Source organism: Acomys minous (genome assembly GCF_964271855.1).
Source record: "Acomys minous genome assembly, chromosome: 13".
Classification (NCBI taxonomy): Eukaryota; Metazoa; Chordata; class Mammalia; order Rodentia; family Muridae; genus Acomys; species Acomys minous.
Window position 1 is genome coordinate 30,096,989 of NC_140495.1, and position 10,350 is coordinate 30,107,338.

The following is a 10,350-nucleotide window of genomic DNA, read 5'->3' on the forward strand; positions in this document are numbered from 1 at the left end:
TCTTTCCTTCCTCTGCTTCTATACCGAACTCCTATTTGTCTCAATGAAAACCCCGGCCCACTCTCCCCATTTCTCCCTTCATTATCACCTCTTTGCTTGTATGCTCATCATGAGTGCTTCCCACAATGAATCTCTTTTATTTTTCTTTATTCTGTGGTGTTTTTGGGCTATGTAATCACACCTGCAGATCTGAAGACAGGAACCACAAAGGAGAGCGCACATGTGGCCTTTGCTTTTATGGGTCCGGTTTACCTCACTCAGTATATTTTCTAATTATATCCATCTACCTGAAAATTTTTACACATTGAAACCTTTTGGAATTGGGCCTCTGGTTTAGTTTCTGGTTATATGATCACATACCTGCAAAGTGTCTTATCTCTGAAAAGATTCACTGTTGGTTCAAGGTGAGAATTTTCAGCTCGTTTTTAGGCCAGTCATCACCCTAGTTTTAAAGATTAAAACATGACCCTCAAAAATACCTTTTCACTTAGATTTATCAGTGGAACAGCTATGAAATGAATCCACATACCCTGAATAATAATAATAATAATAATAATAATAATAATAATAACAATAATAATAATAATAAGCAGAATAAGAAGGAGAAGAAGAAGGAGGAGGAGGAGGGGGAGGAGGAGGAGGAGGAAGAGGAGGAGGAGGAGGAGAAGAAGAAGAAGGAGAAGAAGAAGAAGAAGAAGAAGAAGAAGAAGAAGAAGAAGAAGAAGAAGAAGGGAAAGGCGGGACCATTTGATTTAGATCTTGATGTGAGGGCGAATACTGTGGGAAGACGAAGACGGTAGAGAAGTGTAAGGCCTTTCTTTAGGGCTGTGTAAGTTTCATACGTACTATTGTTTGTATGTCAGAAGTGAAATGAGTTTGGGAGCATTTCTTATAATCTAGCTAGAACATTTTTTCCTAGAAAGAAACATAAAATCCTGGTTTCTAATTAAGAGACTAAAATTCCAAAGCAGAAGCTTAAGAACTCAGAATCTCAGGCAATGCATCCAAAAAATGTTGAAAAATTTCGCCAATAGCACACCAACATTAATAAAGCATCAAGAAAAAGCAAGCATGAATCCTCCTGTCTGAAGACTGACTTCTTGGCTCAGTGGCCTAAATATCTGACTGCCAAGTAGCAGAAGATGAAATCCATAAAGTGATGGATTTATGAAGAAATGATTACGTTCTAAGGAAGGAACCCTCATGGATGGTATTAGGGGTTTTATAAAATAGATCTCTGAGAGATCTTTGCCCTTAAGCCACACAGGGCTCCAGAAGAAGTCAGAGACTATAGGGTGCAGGTCTCATCAGACATCAGATCTCAGCCTCCAGGCTGTGAGAAGTATTTTTCTGAAGGAGAGATAAACCTGTTTTTTAGGATTCCAAGTGTGGGATTGGAACGGTCTCGTGAGAGAACAGGTGAGGCTAATCCACTAGAAGCCTGACCACCTTGTGTGGGAGCTTGATTATTGCCAGCTGAAAAGATCCCGTGAACAGACGCTGGGAGGAGACATATAAATGAGCCCAGTACTAGAGGCAGGGCTTTTTGGAGACTCTGGATAGTTTTGGCTGTTCATTGCTGCACTTCCAGATGCTCCTAAAGAGAACCACTTTGGGGCTCCGGGCTCCTGCTGAGGTTCTGGGCTCTGGTTACCCCAGGTTCTAGCAGAAGAAATCCTGCAGATGGCGCCAGGAGAATCGCTCCTCAGAACTGATATCCTTATGGTTTTGTTATGGTGTCCATTAATCCTCATTTCCTATTATTTTGGTTAGTACGTGACGTGTGCTCGGTCATTAAGTTGTTAATAAAATATATTGGTTAAGAAAATTGAGCCTACAATTTTCTACTCTTATGGGTTCATTAAGATATGGTGTTCTTATACTGGCCCAATAACCCAATATATGTGGTATGAGTTATACAGGCTACGATGAATGAGATCATAGGCATAAATGTAGTTATAGTCAATTATGACTGTCAAAATCCCAAAGGACAACAATCTCTCAAAGATACATATGAAATGGCTACCTTAGCGGTCAGTGAGAGAAGAAGCCCAGGCCTTCTGGCTCACACTCAGTCTTTTCAAGTTGCTATTAGGAAGAGTCCAGCATGGGCAGGTCTGAGCAGCCACAACAATTAACATTCTATTCAGAACCCCGAAGAGAACCAGTTCTATGGATACATGGAGTCACGTGGGGATGTACACTTGATCCTTTTTCATGATCTTTGAATGATTTACTTTCAAATAATTGAGCAACTTTTTGTCGTATCTCCATGAAGTATGTGATTGCTATATACATTACTGTTTTTGTAGAATATACACTATGGAAATAAAATATTTATGGCCCGTCACATGATTAAAGGGCATGCGTTTGTTCTTTCATTTATGCATTCATATATGAGGGGGTATTATTGAAAACTATTCTCAATCACATGTGAAAAAGACAAAGATGTAACTCAATGTAAATAACACATGACATTACAGAAAGCAGAGGCTGACTTATGGAAATGGTGTTAAACATTCACATCTTAAAAAAAGGAAAAATAAAAAAATTAAAACACTTAAAAAGAAAATCCATTAAAACAAGTACCATTTTTATCATCATAAATGTTAAAAAAAAAATTAGGGGAAGAATTAAGGAATTTAAAAAAAGGAAAAATATTCAATTGTAAGAAAGATGGAATAACCTTGAGATATAAGGATTGGAGCATCTCAAGGAACAGTTCTGAGACAATTGATGAGGTACTCTCCTTATAGTGCTCTTTGCCAACCTCGCTTACAGACAATGTGATGCTCTTGAGCTTGTCACTCCCTCTGGATCAGGAAAAGGGGTCCAAATACCTATGTAGTGAAAAGAGCATAGAGGGTAACATCCATATCGCCCATAAGAAGAGTGCAGTGTCTGTGGGATATTTCATGTGGGTGGGGCAGAGTCTCAGCACCCCATAGCATGCACAATCATGAGAAACGAAAGCAAGTGGCATTATCAGAGAGAAAGAAGACAGGCCAGGGCAAGCTGTCATTGTGTAAGATGGGCTCAGCCTGTCCCAAAGGATTCATGTCCTCAGCTATCTTGACTTCACCTTAGAGAAGGCTTGATACATATGTCATATGCAATTAGCAGTCTTGTGAAACTGCTAACCAGACTAATATATTGAACCCTTTTTCTATGAGCATGAATGTAGCAAAATTAATATTGTAGAGCTGTGCCCTCTTGGTTTTCAGTAACATGGGCTGTATGTTGCTAGTAACTGACAGAAATCAACAATTAAAATATGAATGCATTGTTACTCCAAAATTTTGATGTTTGCTTCCACACTTAGACCTTCGCCTTTAATTTTCTCTCATGAAAGTAAATAAAAAATGATACATTTTCTACTTTTACAGAATCATGAAGTTACATAAAATTTTTTAAAGACTAGAATTATTCAGATGGAATTGGTTACAATAAGCTTTAACATGGCCTATCCTAGTAATGTGAACCCTCACTTTTATCATTTATGAAGAAAGCTCCATTCTATTTATGAAATTTTATGATAGGAGAGTAGAGCACCGTGTAACCATAGGAGAGGAGAGTACTGTGTGCCCATAGGAGAGTAGAGCACTGACTTTTTAAACAAAGAATATGGTAGATTAGGTGTATTCGTTCACAACTGAACAGATCATTATTCTTCTAAAGATTTAATCTATGAAGTAACATACTGCCTGTGTAATAAGAGAAATGTTTGTGAGAATATTATCTTACAGCAGCAGCAGTAGTAGTAAGTAGTAGTAGTAGTAGTAGTTCTTTTGGAGTTCATACAATATTTTTAGGTCATATAATCTTCTCTAGCAAGTATGCATAGACTAGAGAAAAACACATCACATCATGCTACCTAAATATGCTTGGTTGTGTGGTCTTCCACAAAAGTGTGATTGACTTACCATGGGATACACTCTTTCCCCTCACTCTAGATGCTAATGGTTGTCAGTAGCTCCATGGCTATGAGGTAGAATTGTGTACCTTCCTTTTTTCTGCATGACAGGACTTGGTCTGGCTTGCACTTATACTGGCTCTGTGCATATTGTCACTACTGCTGGGAACTCTTGTGTGAAGCTGCCCGCATTTGTTTCCTTGTCATCAGCCACACCTCTTGGCTCTTCACTTTTTCCACCTCTCTTCCACTTTGCCTTTAAAATACTTACGTCTCTGTGTCAATAATATTTATTGATATTCAAAGTTACAGCTTAACCAACTTTATATTCTACTTAAAAGAAGACTGCTCTCAAGAAGAAACCTCCAAATAATCTTCCCAAATACACAAATCAACTATCTGGAAGGGTGAAATATTTGCTTGTTTATTGATTTCATGTTTTTTATTTACCAGAAAGCACTACTGAAAGAATGAGGTTAGGAAGGTAGGCATCTATGTGAGTCTAGGAGGAATTTCTCAATGAATGAACAGTAGCTATGTGCAGATTTGTAGAAGAAAAGACTAACACCTAGTTTTACCAAAAGTAAAACTCCACATACACAAAATAAATCATGGAAATTTAGATGGATTGAGACGTGAATGTGAACCGTGCTGTTTGTTATGGTTTGAATATTAAGTGTCCCCCCAAAAGAATCAAGTGCTGAAGGATTTTTCTCCAGATGTTGAATCTCTTCACTGAAATGTAATTAAATTATGGGGGCTCTGAATTCATTGATGGATTCATAGTTTGATGGCATTACAAAGAGAAGGTGAGACGTTGGCAGGGTTGAAAGAACTGAGTTATTGGTGTAGTCCTACAAAGAGTGAGAAATCCCTGGCTCCTCCCTGCTTTCTGATGACTGTGAAGCAAGCACCTTTCTCCTATGTGCATCTGCTAGGATGCTCTGTTGACATGTGCTCAGAAACATTGGAACCAGACAAACTTATGTGGGAAGTGCTACAATTACAAGCCAAAATAAATCTGTCTTCAATTGAGCTATTTCTCTTAGGTCTTTAATGAAGGAATGAAAAATCTAACATAGTACTGCAGCTCCTTTAATAAACATTACCTTTTAACCACATAGTAATTTTATATATTTGTGAAATTAAATTTACATAATTTACATGTATTCAGAAAAAAAATGAGTCTGTTGTGGACGCTTTCAAACTTCTTCGGTGAAAACCATGAGATTACACTGCTCACATAAAAGCTCCGAAGTCTTGTCTCCAGATTAGCTGCATAACTATCACAGTATGAATGTTAGAGAAAATGGTGATGTTTTGAGAGTAAGCCGTGGAGACACATAGTCCTTCAGGGTGGGAGACTTACAGAAAGAGACAGTACAGCCATAGAGAGGATGGTAGGGGATTTGAAGGACTCAGTCCTGCAAGACAAAGCAGGATTTCTAATCTCATAGGTTTCAGAGGTGAAGGAAGGTTCCCTTCCACCTGGTTAATAGCCTCCAGCAGCCTATGTTTGCCGTCAGGTGGGACTTTAGGATCACAGCAGGGGCTGCCTGTTAGCTTCCTGGAGCAGCCCTTTGTAGGGGAGAGCACTATTTCAGGGTATTGTGCAAGTGTCTAGTGATCTGTGTGCTGGTGAACCAAGCATGTCTTATCTGCTAAGACTCCTTTCACTCCCTTCAACCTCCCAGGCCCCGTACTGTTCTCAGCAATGGAGAGCTTGGACCTCATACCTTGGCAGGTAGGTAGGGATGATAATCTATTCAGTCTAGAGGGGAGGGGGCCTGCTGTAGTCTCAGCAGCACCAGCATAGACTGCCCATTGCTCCTCCCTTCCCGATCAGGAGTATGATCTTCCTGCAGCACTGGGCACTTAACTCAACTGGCTGTCCCTATGGTAGCCAAGTCATGAGCCCTAATTAGCAGGTCCAGGGCACCAGTGGAAATGAGTCCCAGCTCAAGGTCTTAAAGGATGCATGGCACAAATAGTCAGTTTGCCTCCATTATTTTGTTGGCCTTATGTTTACTTTGGGTCTGGATCCTACCCACATGGGGACTTTCTCTATCGGTAATTATTTTCCCCAATAGGCCAATGTGTACACTGGCATGAGTAGAAGTGATCAAGAAGTGAACAAGAGTTGGCACGAGTTGCTTTAGAATCCAGGTCCTGGGGCAGACGCTGTCAATATGAGTCGCCGCTGGAGCAGGAGCCAGTGAGTTCAGTTCACGCCGTTTCTTGGTAAGATTTTTTTTCTTGTTTGTGTTTTTAAGCGCTCTGGTTATCTATTCTATTAAACACTCTGCTTCCTGCCCACCCAAAGCACAGTTAGCTCAGAATAGAAACAGGGCGAGGAATAAAGGTTATTTAGGGTACTCTCATTGCAGGCCAATTTACAGATGTCCTCAGGAAATAAATGCCAGCCATCTTAGTCTGGTGTGAGGGCTGGCACTGTAGAGAACACTGGGATTTGCAATGCCTGTAATGCCAAACACCAGTGAGCAGTGAGCAGTCAAGGAACTGAAACCTAAGCTGTACTTTAGTTGTAGAGCCAGCCATCTGGGAAGACAGATTAATACTTCTCAAATTCTGTCTTCCTTCTCTTTTCCCCTGGTAGCACATTTTAGAAGGAACTGGAACATAGACAGCCAAACATTGAAAGTTCACTGTTGTCCACGGTCAGGTGGTCAGGCCTTGTCTTTGAGATCCATGGTGTGGCCTGCTGCTGCCTTTCTTCTGCTGTACTCTCTCCCTCGGGATGATTTCTCTGATCGTGGCATTCACACATACGCCCAAGGCTACTGAGCCTCACATCACTACCAAGACATCATGCAGGTTAAAGGTTAACTCAGAACAAACAAGGCATTATCAGTTGTGTAACTACTCTGAGCTGTTTACAGATCATATGTGATTAATACAACATGAAGTACAAAGTAGACTATCCCTGAGAATATTAGTTGTAATATACATGTAATATGGAATTAGTTTAACTAACATTAGTGAACTGCATTTAATTAAGCCTTATTTTAATTTACTTGTGTATAAAACTAATAACCTACATTAATACTACAAGTGTTAGTCCCACGTCAATGCCATTTGTAACACATAACACTTTAGGTTAACTAAGATCTGTAAAATAAATGTCCTTACAAATCATATAAAGTTGCAATTTATAAAGTCCATAAAGCACGTATATGACACTATCCCAACTTCATCTATACATTACTTTATTTAAAGAATGGAGCAGGTAATTTATTATACTAATAAAATGGATGACTAAAGTTTTATGCCATCTTCTATAGCTATATTTTTTTACTGGCAATATGTAATTAAAGTTGAAATATTTCCCAGCAACTAATTATCAAACATGTACACACACACCATAACAAGACAGAACTTTATCTCACAAATATGCCACTGTTGTTCTCTGGCCCTGCCAGATAGAAAAAATTCAGTATCTTAATGATATAAACTCCCCATGGGTAAAATCACATTTTCATTAGAACAGAAACAGAATTAAGCATTAGCTTTCCACATCTTAGCTTCCAATTTGGGTAAATTTTTAAACTAGTTTTTGGCACAAACAGGGGCATTTAAAGTCATCTAAACAAGGAAATAAGTTGAAGATTAACTTGAACATGTGACAAGAAACAAAGCAAAGAATGTTTCCTTGTGCTTAGCTCGCTTTCCCCATGTTAAATACTGCAGAGTAATGGTCCTGCCCCGGGTTAAGATGGTTAACATAGTCAAGAAAATCCCCTACTGGCATGCTAAAGGGCCCATATCCCAGGTGATTCTAAATTGACAGTAACAATCACAGCTCTACCCCTTGTCAACTTAAAAATTTAAACAGATCACATTTAACCCATAACCTACAACCTCTTAGCTCCAAAATTTCATATTCCTACACAGAAAGGCATTTATAGTCTCAACACGTGGCAACTCTGAACTTTCTAAACTTTGAGCTCCCATAAAACCAAAAGCAAGTTACAAACTTTCAGCCTACAATGGCACGGTAAGCATTTCTGTTCCAAAATGAAAGAACTAGGAACAGAAGCTAGGAACAGTCACACCAAGCAAACCCAAAATCCAGCAGAACAAATTACTTACTCCAAACATTTTAGGCCAGGCACCTGGAGCTTATCGTATCATAAACTGGACTCCAAAGAGGCTGGACAGCCTAATGATCTAGTCAACTGCCCTCCACGTGTCTAGCCTGGAGTGGCTTGATTCTATGCCTGCAGCTCTCCTTTGTAAACAATCCATTTTTCTGGAACCTTCAATATCCTGGGTTTTCCACTGGTAACTTTTTGTTTGTTTGTTTGTTTTTCAAGACAGGATTTCTCTGTGTAGCCTTGGCTGTCCTGAACTCACTTTGTAGACGAGGCTGGCCTCGAACTCTGCCTCCCGAATGCTGCCATGCCAGGCTCCACTTGTAACTTAAGTTTGACAGTTTCAGCCTCATGAAATAGTCTATCAAGCCCTCCTTCCAGATACTCTGACCCTGTTCCACACTGATTAGCCTGAGCTAACCTTTTATCTTTTATCTTGCATGCCTTCTAAACTACCAGCAAGTGGATGATGACACTGCCAAGTTTTGCTACAAGTTGACATATAACCTGCCTTCTCCTTTCCCAGATCCTCAACCCTAGCTTCTGGTGTTGGTATTAGGCTGCTTGTTTGTTTGTTTGTTTGTTTGTTTGCTTGCTTGTTCTTCGAGACAGAGTTTCTCTGTGTAGCGTTGACTGACTTTCTCACTTTTGTAGACCAGGCTGGCCTTGAACTCACAGCGTTCCGGCTGCCTCTGCCTCCCAAGTGCTGGGATTAGAAAGCAGTGGTTTAAGAGAAGTGGAGGCCCCCATTCCTCAAGCTACATTCTCTGTTCAGGCTCTCGGGTTTTCTAAGTTTTCATTCTTACAAGCTAGAGGCTTGAAAGGGCAGGATCTTGCCCTTGGGTCACCTTTACTCTTGTCCCAGTGTAGAGAAGGGTCTTTATCTTTAATGATGTTGAGGTCTTCAGCAGCTGTAAATGCTTTGTTATGTGTTCTCTTCTGTTCCCAGCTCTAAGCCTGCTACATACCTTTCCTCATCAACCTTCCTGTTTGTTAAGTCTTTTTACTGAACCTGTTGCTTCCTCTCACTGAGGATCAGAATGGTTGTGGTGAGCAATACTATGTCACAGTCTCAATAACATTCCGGTTTGAAATACAAATTAGACTACTGCTGTTGGAATTCCGGTTAACTCAGGTTCTCTGGACATGGTAAAAGTAAAGCCAGGCTCTTGGTCAGAGTATCACATGAATGCCTTGGCCCTGTTCTTACATATCCATAGCCTTCTATGAATCCAGGCCTCAACAGTCCTAATTTTTTCACTGTTTTTTGATCTTTCAAACTACAAAGTAAGCTCTGCTGTCACCATTTTAGAGTTTTTCTAGCCCAAAGTTCCAAACTTGTCCACAGTCTTCCCACAACCCAGTTCCAAAGACTTAGGAAGCACAAGATAAATATTATTAGACCAACAGCTCCAATCTTGGTATAAACTTTGTATTCATTTATTTTTACCCCTGTTGTGGGAATAAAACTCCCTGATGTCACAGTTAGTTCTCATTGCAAACTTGACATAAACCTGGAATCACCTGGGAACCTCACTTGAGAAACAGCCAACATCAGATTGTTCCTTGGCCCATATCACCACTAGGTTCTCTTGATTAATAATTGAAAGTAAATGCTAATGCCAAACATTACACTAATAGTAAAGTAATAGTGTCTTTTAAAATAGATTTATTTATTTATTAATTATGTATACTGTGTTCCGCCTGCATGTATGCCCAAACATCATAAGAGGGCACCAGATCTCATTGATCTGGTGCTATTTCAGAAAACTGGGAATAGGGCTTCCTCAAGACCCAGCTATTCCACTCCTTGGAAAATACCCAGAAGAAGCTCCAGCACACAACAGGGGCATATGCTCAACCATGTTCATAGTGGCCTTATTCATAATAGCCAGATCATAGAAACATCCTAAGTGTCCCTCAGTAGAAGAATGAATAAAGAAACTGTAGTACATTAACACTGTGGAATACTACTCAGTTATTAAAAACAAGGAATTCTCTAAATTTGTGGACAAATGGATTAAACTAGAAATGATCATAACGAGTGAGTTAACCCAGAAGCAGAAAGACTCAAATGGTATATACTCACTTATATCTGGACACTAGCCCAAGGGGTATGTCCCATGAAAGTCTTCACTTATCAGGAAATGGGACAGAGGGGAGGACATCCTATTGGGACTTTAGGTAAGAGAAGCATGGGAGAATGGGGAAATAGAAGGATCCAGAGGGTCCTAGAAACCTACAAGAAGAACATTATAATGGCAGATCTGGGCCCAGGGGTCTTGCTCAAACTATAGCACCAGCCAAGGGCTACATGTGCAGTAA

General features: G+C 39.9%; 1 protein-coding gene across 2 annotated transcripts in view; it reads right to left on the reverse strand.

Annotated features, from left to right (window-relative positions):
- The window catches only part of LOC311580464 (phospholipid scramblase 2-like), a 37,720-nt gene extending 35,586 nt beyond the window's left edge, over nt 1–2,134 (reverse strand). The window contains exon 1 of one of the 2 annotated variants that reach the window (XM_084752085.1): nt 2,027–2,134. The gene's annotated coding sequence lies outside the window, so the exon portion shown is untranslated. The remainder of the gene's footprint in view (nt 1–2,026) is intronic. The other variant, XM_084752086.1, reaches the window with a different exon arrangement.
- Nucleotides 2,135–10,350: the final 8,216 nt, after the last annotated feature.